General features: G+C 45.4%; 1 long non-coding RNA gene across 1 annotated transcript; it reads left to right on the forward strand.

Moving 5' to 3' along the window:
- Positions 1-1,293: 1,293 nt before the first annotated feature.
- Positions 1,294-2,375, forward strand: LOC127916920 (uncharacterized). Its single transcript, XR_008096558.1, has 4 exons — positions 1,294-1,719; positions 1,803-1,877; positions 2,009-2,058; positions 2,209-2,375. It is a non-coding gene; the product is annotated as an uncharacterized LOC127916920 (long non-coding RNA).
- The last annotated feature ends 9,930 nt before the right edge of the window (positions 2,376-12,305 follow it).

A 12,305-nucleotide genomic window follows, 5' to 3' on the forward strand; every position in this document is an offset into this window, starting at 1 on the left:
CTTTATCCAGAGTTTAAGGAAGACGAGCAATTTAGACGCCTCATCTCCTACAACACCACAGCAGTCCACATACCCACGGACATATACGAGGGCTGTGAGTACACACACACACACACACAGACACACATTGTACAGTATTTATAGCATGTTTCATGACATTTTAGTCAGTCAGTTTCTCAGAATGTGTGTAGTAGTCAGCTGATGGCCCGGCCAATGCTTGCAGTCTAAATTTAGCCCTGCCTAGCCCAACCAATGGGCAGCAGACCTGGCCTCCGAGTCACCCCGGTCACCAGCTGCTCCTCGCTCTCCCACCCACAACCTCATGAGAGAATCACACTGAATGTCAATGAAACTGCCATGATTTATTTTCTTGTGTTGATACTTTCTGGGTCTTTCTCAGTCTTTCTGCTTCCATGTCTTTCTCTAGTCTTAATCTTGCTCTATCATGCTCTTCTTTAATGCTTGTCTGATCCACTCTCGACTCGGCCTGTCACTCCTCTTATCGCCCTCAGGTCTGTCTGTCACTCCTCTTATCACTCGTTCTCTCCTCTCTCTGCTTTAATTTCATTCTCTTTTACACTAGAATAGCTGGGCCTTGAGGGAACCCCCCTTCAAGCTAATGAGCAGTCACTTTGACTACAACATTCTAACAGTGTAATTAATGCTTTAATATATGCTATTGCGAAAACAATCATTTGGTTATGTTTATGAAGGTCTAAGGTACTTTTTATTTCATTAGTTTGTGACTAGGCTATATGTAAAAGCATAACATTAAAATGTTCAATGCATTTTATTAATGGAATACCTTTGCTACAATTATGAAACAGAAGGTGTATGTGTTGGAACACGGTAACAGCTTCTTTTTATGACGACAAAAACAATACCCCAAAAAAACACATTCACCAAGACACATGAACAGTAAGACACGAGGTCAAATGATAGAAACATCAGTATCCTAAACATCATTATAAGTGACAAGTGTGCTTGAGAAACAGTGAAAATCAGCAAAAAGCAATAATGGCATTCTAATGAATATAAGTGTCGATAAGACAGCAGTAAAAAATAGTCAGGTATTTATACGTTGGATACCATGGCGAATTTCTGTTTCATCAAAATGGAGGTAAAGCATGATCTCTCTGAAGCGATCCCATGACATGGTTTCTCCAAAGAAAAGTACCTCACCAGAAGCTCTCCATACACACGCTCTTTCCACCGAATGCTCCACGGAGATACAGGATTGAAATGAACACTTCCAGCTCATCAACAGACAGATTCCAGGCAGTGTCTCCTTGCTCCGTGTGCACCTTAGCCACGGTACAGTCCCTGAATGCTGTAGCATGTCCGTGTCACATAAACAACGGAAGCTGGTGAGTGTATTGCTGATGTTGTTTTTTGCTTGAGATGTAGAGCCTGCTATCTCAGTGATGACATTTTGTGCTGATAATCAGCCCGTAGTATTGTCACCGTCTCGTTCCATCTAAATGGTGTCATCCCTTCCTCTCTCCTATCTCACTGTTTCATTTTGGTGGTGGCGTGGGTGTGCACCACATTCTTGCTTAGGCCTCGGAGGTGTCTATGTTCATTATGCCACTAGGTGTCCATGTTCATTATGCCACTAGGTGTCCATGTTCATAATGCCACTAGGTGTCCATGTTCATTATGCCACTAGGTGTCCATGTTCATTATGCCACTAGATGTCCATGTTCATTATGCCACTAGGTGTCCATGTTCATTATGCCACTAGGTGTCCATGTTCATTATGCCACTATGCCACTAGGTGTCCATGTTCATTATGCCACTAGGTGTCCATGTTCATAATGCCACTAGGTGTCCATGTTCATTATGCCACTAGGTGTCCATGTTCATAATGCCACTAGGTGTCCATGTTCATTATGCCACAAGATGTCCATGTTCATTATGTCACAAGATGTCCATGTTCATTATGTCCATGTTCTATGGTGTCCATGTTCATAATGCCACTAGGTGTCCATGTTCATTATGCCACTAGGTGTCCATGTTCATTATGCCACTAGATGTCCATGTTCATTATGCCACTAGGTGTCCATGTTCATTATGCCACTAGGTGTCCATGTTCATTATGCCACTAGGTGTCCATGTTCATTATGCCACTAGGTGTCCATGTTCATTATGCCACTAGGTGTCCATGTTCATTATGCCACTAGGTGTCCATGTTCATTATGCCACTAGGTGTCCATGTTCATAATGCCACTAGGTGTCCATGTTCATTATGCCACTAGGTGTCCATGTTCATTATGCCACTAGGTGTCCATGTTCATTATGCCACTAGGTGTCCATGTTCATTATGCCACTAGGTGTCCATGTTCATTATGCCACTAGGTGTCCATGTTCATTATGCCACTAGGTGTCCATGTTCATTATTATGTCCATGTTCATTATGCCACTAGGTGTCCATGTTCATTATGCCACTAGGTGTCCATGTTCAAGATGTCCATGTTCATTATGCCACAAGATGTCCATGTTCATTATGCCACAAGATGTCCATGTTCATTATGCCACAAGGTGTCCATGTTCAATGATGTCCATGTTCATTATGCCACAAGGTGATGTTCATTATCCATGTTCATGTTCATTATGCCACTAGGTGTCCATGTTCATTATGCCACTAGGTGTCCATGTTCATAATGCCACTAGGTGTCCATGTTCATTATGCCACTAGGTGTCCATGTTCATTATGCCACTAGATGTCCATGTTCATTATGCCACTAGGTGTCCATGTTCATTATGCCACTAGGTGTCCATGTTCATTATGCCACTAGGTGTCCATGTTCATTATGCCACTAGGTGTCCATGTTCATTATGCCACTAGGTGTCCATGTTCATTATGCCACTAGGTGTCCATGTTCATTATGCCACTAGGTGTCCATGTTCATTATGCCACTAGATGTCCATGTTCATTATGCCACAAGATGTCCATGTTCATTATGCCACTAGTGTGTTCATTATGCCATGTTCATGTTTATGCCACTAGGTGTCCATGTTCATTATGCCACTAGGTGTCCATGTTCATTATGCCACTAGGTGTCCATGTTCATTATGCCACTAGATGTCCATGTTCATTATGCCACTAGGTGTCCATGTTCATTATGCCACTAGGTGTCCATGTTCATTATGCCACTAGGTGTCCATGTTCGTTATGCCACTAGGTGTCCATGTTCATTATGCCACTAGGTGTCCATGTTCATTATGCCACTAGGTGTCCATGTTCATTATGCCACTAGGTGTCCATGTTCATTATGCCACTAGGTGTCCATGTTCATTATGCCACTAGGTGTCCATGTTCATTATGCCACTAGGTGTCCATGTTCATTATGCCACTAGGTGTCCATGTTCATTATGCACACTAGTTCATTATGCCATGTCCATGTTCATTATGCCACTAGGTGTCCATGTTCATTATGCCACTAGGTGTCCATGTTCATTATGCCACTAGGTGTCCATGTTCATTATGCCACACATGTTATGGTGTCCATGTTCATTATGCCACTAGGTGTCCATGTTCATTATGCCACTAGGTGTCCATGTTCATTATGCCACTAGGTGTCCATGTTCATTATGCCACTAGGTGTCCATGTTCATTATGCCACTAGGTGTCCATGTTCATTATGCCACTAGGTGTCCATGTTCATTATGCCACTAGGTGTCCATGTTCATTCATTATGCCACTAGGTGTCCATGTTCATTATGCCACTAGGTGTCCATGTTCATTATGCCACTAGGTGTCCATGTTCATTATGCCACTAGGTGTCCATGTTCATTATGCCACTAGGTGTCCATGTTCGTTAGGTGTCCATGTTCATAATGCCACTAGATGTCCATGTTCATTATGCCACTAGGTGTCCATGTTCATTATGCCACTAGGTGTCCATGTTCATTATGCCACTAGGTGTCCATGCTCGTTATGCCACTAGGTGTCCATGTTCATTATGCCACTAGATGTCCATGTTCATTATGCCACTAGGTGTCCATGCTCGTTATGCCACTAGGTGTCCATGTTCGTTATGCCACTAGATGTCCATGTTCATTATGCCACTAGGTGTCCATGTTCATTATGCCACTAGGTGTCCATGCTCGTTATGCCACTAGGTGTCCATGCTCGTTATGCCACTAGGTGTCCATGCTCGTTATGCCACTAGGTGGTATAATGATGTTCACACTGAGCTCAATCTAGGCTAAGGACTATTCTAGGGATATGTGTTGATTCCCTCCTCTTATCACTAGGTGAACGTCCCTATATGGATATAAGTTTGTGCCTATTTATTTTTATTTTCTTATAGGGGACAACAGTGAAAACCACTCCAAACTGGGAACAGTGTGATCTATCATGATCTGTTCCCAGACCAGGGCTATTTCTGTAGGCTTTATTTAGAGCAGACTGGATGTCACAACACTCATTGATCCAGACTCAGTTTCAGTTCCAACAGGGTCGTGGTGTGAAAATGAACAGGAGGTGTGATTTGTAGGAATTATGATGGTGTTGATTGAGGTGATTTAGATGGCCTGGTTTTAGCGGTGGGTTGGGGGGGAGGGTGTAGCATATGTGACATAGTTAGTGAGCATTAGACATTACCTTCATTAAGATCTACAAGCCACTGTCATTCAGGGAGGAAAACGCTTGGCTCTTGTTCCATCAGCTCACACATTGGTGTATTCAGTTTGTGAATACGTTTGTGCACGTGTGTGTGTGTGTGTGTGTGTGTGTGTGTGTGTGTGTGTGTGTGTGTGTGTGTGTGTGTGTGTGTGTGTGTGTGTGTGTGTGTGTGTGTGTGTGTGTGTGTGTGTGTGTGTGTGTGTGTGTGTGTGTGTGTAGGGGGCCTCTTTTAGCATGGGCACACTGAGGACACGGAGCACCCTGCGCATGTATGGACACAGACACACACACACATACCTGAGGTTATGGATTTATTTATTCAGCATTTAGTTACTGGCTCAGATAGTGTGTTGTGAGTGGTCCAGTATACAGTGAGCTTCAAAAGTATTGGGATAGTGACACACTTTTCGTTGTTTTGGCTCTTTACTCCAGCACTTTGGATTAGAAATTATACAATGGCTTTGAGGATTAAAGTGCAGACTGTCATCTTCAAGTTTGGGGGTATTTTCATCCATATCGGGGGAACCGTTTCAGAAATTACAGCACTTTTTGTTCATAGTCCCCCAATTTTAGGGGACCAAAAGTACTGGGACAAATTCACTTGGGTATTAAAGTAGTAAAAAGTTAAGTATTTGCACATATACACATATAAGTGAATTTGTCACAATATTTTTGGCCCCCTAAGAGGGGGGGACTATGTACAAATAGCTACCACGTCTCAGTCTCACGTCAGAATTAGACTTCCATCCATGTTACTTAACCCTCAAATTTTGAAGTTGTTGCAAACGTCAAATTTTGAAGTTGTTGCAAACGTCAAATTTTGAAGTATTTATAAGGTTATCATTTCAAATCCAAATTGCTCGAGTACAGAGCCAAAATAACAAAACATGTGTCACTGTTCCAATACTTTTGGAGCTCATTGTATAATCCTTCATATGATGGAGGTATTGATGAGACTTTAGGTCTGTCCGTCCATCTACAGACGTGTTGATCATTATCATGCAGGCTGGATGGACGAGTGCGTCCAGATATTTTTACGTGTGGGAATGAGCAATGACGAAGATGGGAAGGAGGTAGCGGGTACGACAGGGAGGGGGGGGTCCAGGAATGATTCATCCCTCTCTTTTCCTCTCGCTCTGGTGGTCTCATTCTCTCTCTTTTTCTGTCCACTCTTTTTTCGCTTTCTCCCTTCTCTCGCTCGTTCTCTTTCTCTCCTTTTCACTCACGCACACATTTTCTCACTCTCTAACTTTCTCTCACTGTGGCTCTGAGTGGCTAATGGGGGATTTAGCGACACACCCCACAGTCACAGCCTGTCTGTCCCTTCCTATTTTTGTCGGATTGTTTATGGCGGTGAGCTTCTGTGTTACTCATCCCTCTATCCCTCTACCTCTCCCTACATTCCTCTATCCCTCTACCTCTCCCTACATCCCTCTATCCCTCTACCTCTCCCTACATTCCTCTATCCCTCTACCTCTCCCTACATTCCTCTATCCCTCTACCTCTCCCTACATTCCTCTATCCCTCTACCTCTCCCTACATTCCTCTATCCCTCTCCTCCCTACATTCTCTATCCCCTACCTCTCCCTACATTCCTCTATCCCTCTACCTCTCCCTACATTCCTCTATCCCTCTACCTACTCCCTACATTCCTCTATCCCTCCTCTCTCCCTACATTCCTCTATCCCTCTACCATTCCTCTATTCCTCTACCTCTCCCTACCCTCTACCTCTCCCTACATTCCTCTATCCCTCTACCTCTCCCTACATTCCTCTATCCCTCTACCTCTCCCTACATTCCTCTATCCCTCTACCTCTCCCTACATTCCTCTATCCCTCTACCTCTCCCTACATTCCTCTATCCCTCTACCTCTCCCTACATTCCTCTATCCCTCTACCTCTCCCTACATTCCTCTATCCCTCTACCTCTCCCTACATTCCTCTATCCCTCTACCTCTCCCTACATTCCTCTATCCCTCTCTCTCTCCTAGGATGGGCTGCCACATCAATGCTACTTCAGCTGGCTGGTGCTGTCAGCGTTGCCATGGAGGTGTGTGTGTGTGTGGGCACCAGAGTGGGCTGGGTGGTGGTGTGTGTGTAGATAGGCGGGGTGGTAAGTTGATTACAGGACATTGTCTAGACTAAGCCAAGTGTCCTTGTGGGTTTGATGGCTGAATCAAGGTTTGATGAGGTGTCCCACCATCCCGCTCTGTTTCAATCTCTCTTTCTCTCACATTCTCTATTCTAATTCTCTATTCTAATTCTCTATTCTAATTCTCTATTCTAATTCTCTATTCTAATCTTTTTACCCATATTTTCCTCCTTTGACTTTCACACTCCTCTCCTCTCCTTTCTCTCTTTGTTTTGGCTTGTTCACTCTATCCATCACTCTCTCCATCTCCTCCTCTCTCTCTGTCTCTTTTCCATCTCCCCCTCTGTCTCTTCGTCTTTTCCCCATGCCCCCCCCCCTCTCTCCGTCTCTTCTCCATCTCCCCTCTCTCCATTTCTTCCCTCTCTCCCATCCTTCTTCTCTCTCCCTCTCTTCCTGCTCTCTCTCTGCTCTCCAGTTCAGTCTAATAATAGCAGGGTGTAGAGACTGTCACTCCTCCACAGTGGGGCCTGCTGATTGGAGTCTTTCTCCCTGCTGATTTGGTGTGGGTGGGGAATAGGGACGTGTATGTGTGTGTGTGTGCTCGTGCGTGCCTATTGGTATGGGTTTGAGATTGAAAATGAGTGTTTGTGTGCACGAGATTGAAATAGTGTGTGTGTGTGTGTGTGTGTGTGTGTGTGTGTGTGTGTGTGTGTGTGTGTGTGTGTGTGTGTGTGTGTGTGTGTGTGTGTGTGTGTGTGTGTGTGTGTGTGTGTGTGTGTGTGTGTGTGTGTGTGTGTGTGTGTGTGTGTGTGTGTGTGTGTGTTCTCAGTCATTAGGAGGATTGGTGTGTGTAGTATGAGTGTTGGAGGCTCAGTTTGGAAATGGAACTCTGAATCGCCTGATGCCCGTTAGCGTCAACCCTGTGTGTCACCTGTCAACTCCATACATACACTGGCCCAGACGAGCTCAGACACTCTGAGGGTGTGTGTGTTTATTAGGGTGTGTGTATGAGTATGCAAAAAAAAAAGTGTGTGTGTAATCTGTCTGTGGTGATGTCACAGTCCCTGTGGCAAAGCTCTAAGCATACAAATATGATTTTTTTTCTTCTTTCGTTTGCTCTGCTCGATACGTTGGGCCTGTCATCTGTAAAGCTGAGAAGAACACATTTCTTTATCACTTTCTTTCTCTCCATATCTCTCCCTTCTGTTTATCTCTCTCTCCCTCCTTTGTTTATCTCCATATCTCTCCCTTCTGTTTATCGCTCTCTCCCTCCTCTGTTTATCTCCATATCTCTCCCTTCTGTTTATCTCTCTCTCCCTCCTCTGTTTATCTCCATATCTCTCCCTTCTGTTTATCTCTCTCTCCCTCCTCTGTTTATCTCCATATCTCTCCCTTCTGTTTATCTCTCTCTCCCTCCTCTGTTTATCTCCATATCTCTCCCTTCTGTTTATCTCTCTCTCCCTCCTCTGTTTATCTCCATATCTCTCCCTTCTGTTTATCTCTCTCTCCCTCCTCTGTTTATCTCCATATCTCTCCCTTCTGTTTATCTCTCTTTCCCTCCTCTGTTTATCTCCATATCTCTCCCTCCCTTCTCTGCTTCTCTCCATATCTCATATCATATTACATGAAATCAAAAATAAATATCAATTTAAATTACAGGTTGTAATGAACAAAATAGGGAAACGCCAAGGGGGATGAATAGTATTCACTCTGGGACATGGTCACACTGTTATTAAAGCTACTTCATTCACTCTGGGATGTTATGTTATAACAGTGTTAACACATCCCAGAGTGAATGAAGTAGCTTTAATAACAGTGTTAACACATCCCAGAGTGAAGGAAGTAGCTTTAATAACATTATGACATATCCAAGAGTGAAGGAAGTAGATTTAATAACAGTGTGACATATCCCAGAGTGAAAGAAGTAGCTTTAATAACAGTGTGACATATCCCAGAGTGAAGGAAGTAGCTTTAATAACAGTGTGACATATCCCAGAGTGAAAGAAGTAGCTTTAATAACAGTGTGACATATCCCAGAGTGAAGGAAGTAGCTTTAATAACTGTGTGACATATCCCAGAGTGAAGGAAGTAGCTTTAATAACAGTGTGACATATCCCAGAGTGAATGAAGTAGCTTTAATAACTGTGTGACATATCCCAGAGTGAAGGAAGTAGCTTTAATAACTGTGTGACATATCCCAGAGTGAAGGAAGTAGCTTTAATAACAGTGTGACATATCCCAGAGTGAATGAAGTAGCTTTAATAACTGTGTGACATATCCCAGAGTGAAGGAAGTAGCTTTAATAACAGTGTGACATATCCCAGAGTGAAGGAAGTAGCTTTAATAACAGTGTGACATATCCCAGAGTGAAGGAAGTAGCTTTAATAACAGTGTGACATATCCCAGAGTGAAGGAAGTAGCTTTAATAACAGTGTGACATATCCCAGAGTGAAGGAAGTAGCTTTAATAACAGTGTGACATATCCCAGAGTGAAGGAAGTAGCTTTAATAACAACACACAATAACTCAAAAATGAATTCTCTCACACACGTGAACACACGCACAAACACACACACACACACGAGGCAAAGGGGTGTTTGAAAATCCCAAAGCCCTAACCGTTGTGTGTGTGTGGGTGTCTCTTACCCTCCAGCTGCAATTATTCATTGAATAGCCCAAGCAAGAGCAGACATGCACACACACACACACACACACTGCTACACACACACCGCTACTCACACACACACCGCTACTCACACACACACCGCTACTCACACACCGCTACTCACACACACACTGCTACACACACACCACTACTCACACACACACCGCTACTCACACACACCGCTACACACACACCGCTACTCACACACACACCGCTATACACACACCGCTACTCACACACAATTCTCCACTCAGTAACAAACCTCCTGGAAAACTCTCAACCTCATATTACCCTTTTGGCAGAGCCTGAAGCCTGGGACAAAATGTGTGCTCTCACCTAGCCCGAGGAAGGCCCGAGTTGCCATGATTGGTGATATGTGATAGTCAGCTGACGGCTCAATGCGAATATACAGAATTGATCATCTTGAGAAGCTGTTTCTTGTGTGAAAATAGATTTAGGCTAAGCTAGTGGGCCAAATCCTAACATGACATCTTCATTCAAATCTCCACGCAAATCTCCCACTGACTTCAATGCAAGATTGAAGCAAAAACCAAATGCGCTTGCAAATCTCAAGGAAATGAGGCGAAAAGGAGGGAAGTGTTGGAACAGGGCCCAGGGAGTGCAGTAGTAGTGAATGGTGAGTATCGTTGAGTGAAAGGCTCTCTCTGATAGGATGATTGCAGGCTTTCACCACAGCCCCTTTCTGATACTGTAATCACAGCCAAGTGGAGTAATTACAGTGCTGATAGGACCACGGCAGCTGGCCAAGACACAGAATGACTGTGTCATGTCATCTCTGTGATAGTCCCAGTTTTCTGATGGTTTCTTCTTCTCCTCATTTCTCTTCATTAGTTCATCCTTTTGTTCTCCATTCACTCCAGTCTCAGGAAACTCCTCTGTCAACTCTCTTCTCTCCTCCACTTGGTCGTTTTCACGTCCTCTCTGTCTGTCTGTCCGATCCCCTCATCCCTCTCTCATCCTGACCCTCCTATGCCCTCTCCCTCTCTCCTCCTGACCCTCCTATGCCCTCTCCCTCTCTCCTCCTGACCCTCCTATGCCCTCTCTCTCTCTCCTCCTGACCCTCCTATGCCTCTCTCTCTCCTCCTGACCCTCCTATGCCCTCTCTCTCTCTCCTCCTGACCCTCCTATGCCCTCTCCCTCTCTCCTCCTGACCCTCCTATGCCCTCTCCCTCTCTCCTCCTGACCCTCCTATGCACTCTCTCTCTCTCTCTCTCCTCCTGACCGTCCTATGCACTCTCTCTCTCCTCCTGACCCTCCTATGCCCTCTCTCTCTCTCCTCCTGACCCTCCTATGCACTCTCTCTCTCTCCTCCTGACCCTCCTATGCCCTCTCTCTCTCTCCTCCTGACTCTCCTATGCCCTCTCTCTCTCCTCCTGACCCCCCTATGCCCTCTCTCTCTCCTCCTGACCCCCTATGCCCTCTCTCTCTCCTCCTGACCCTCCTATGCCCTCTCACTCTCTCCTCCTGACCCTCCTATGCCCTCTCTCTCTCTCCTCCTGACCCTCCTATGCCCTCTCTCTCTCTCCTCCTGACCCTCCTATGCCCTCTCTCTCTCTCCTCCTGACCCCCTATGCCCTCTCTCTCTCTCCTCCTGACCCCCTATGCCCTCTCTCTCTCTTCCTGACCCTCCTATGCCCTCTCTCTCTCCTCCTGACCCTCCTATGCCCTCTCTCTCTCTCCTCCTGACCCTCCTATGCCCTCTCCCTCTCTCCTCCTGACCCTCCTATGCCCTCTCCCTCTCTCCTCCTGACCCTCCTATGCCCTCTCTCTCTCTCCTCCTGACCCTCCTATGCCCTCTCCCTCTCTCCTCCTGACCCTCCTATGCCCTCTCCCTCTCTCCTCCTGACCCTCCTATGCCCTCTCCCTCTCTCCTCCTGACCCTCCTATGCCCTCTCCCTCTCTCCTCCTGACCCTCCTATGCCCTCTCTCTCTCCTCCTGACCCTCTTATGCCCTCTCCCTCTCTCCTCCTGACCCTCCTATGCCCTCTCTCTCTCCTCCTGACCCTCTTATGCCCTCTCCCTCTCTCCTCCTGACCCTCCTATGCCCTCTCTCTCTCCTCCTGACCCTCCTATGCCCTCTCTCTCTCTCCCCCTGACCCTCCTATACCCTCTCTCTCTCTCCTCCTGACCCTCCTATGCCCTCTCCCTCTTGTTTCTCTCCATTCACCTGTTCCAGAAAAATACACATGATTTCACGTGTGGAAAATCACATGATTTCCAATTAATTTTTACATGTGAAAACAACATGTTTTTGGAACACTTCAGATGTGATGACGTTTTCACATGTGTAATTTCACATGTTATCACATTAACTTCACACAAGATCACATGAAAACATGTATTTTTTGAACACTTCACAAGTGTTCATGTGTAATTAATGTGGTTTTTCCCTAAGGGCCCCATCCCTTGTTCTCTTTCCTTTCTCCCATGCCTTGTTCTCTTTCCTTTCTCCCATGCCTTGTTCTCTTTCCTTTCTCCCATGCCTTGTTCTCTTTCCTTTCTCCCATGCCTTGTTCTCTTTCCTTTCTCCCATGCCTTGTTCTCTTTCCTTTCTCCCATGCCTTGTTCTCTTTCCTTTCTCCCATGCCTTGTTCTCTTTCCTTTCTCCCATGCCTTGTTCTCTTTCCTTTCTCCCATGCCTTGTTCTCTTTCCTTTCTCCCATGCCTTGTTCTCTTTATTTTCTCCCAACCCTTGTTCTCTTTCCTTTCTCCCATGCCTTGTTCTCTTTCCTTTCTCCCATGCCTTGTTCTCTTTCCTTTCTCCCATGCCTTGTTCTCTTTCCTTTCTCCCATGCCTTGTTCTCTTTCCTTTCTCCCATGCCTTGTTCTCTTTCCTTTCTCCCATGCCTTGTTCTCTTTCCTTTCTCCCATGCCTTGTTCTCTTTCCTTTCTCCCATGC

This window comes from Oncorhynchus keta, unplaced genomic scaffold (genome assembly GCF_023373465.1).
Source record: "Oncorhynchus keta strain PuntledgeMale-10-30-2019 unplaced genomic scaffold, Oket_V2 Un_contig_1006_pilon_pilon, whole genome shotgun sequence".
NCBI classification, from domain to species: Eukaryota; Metazoa; Chordata; class Actinopteri; order Salmoniformes; family Salmonidae; genus Oncorhynchus; species Oncorhynchus keta.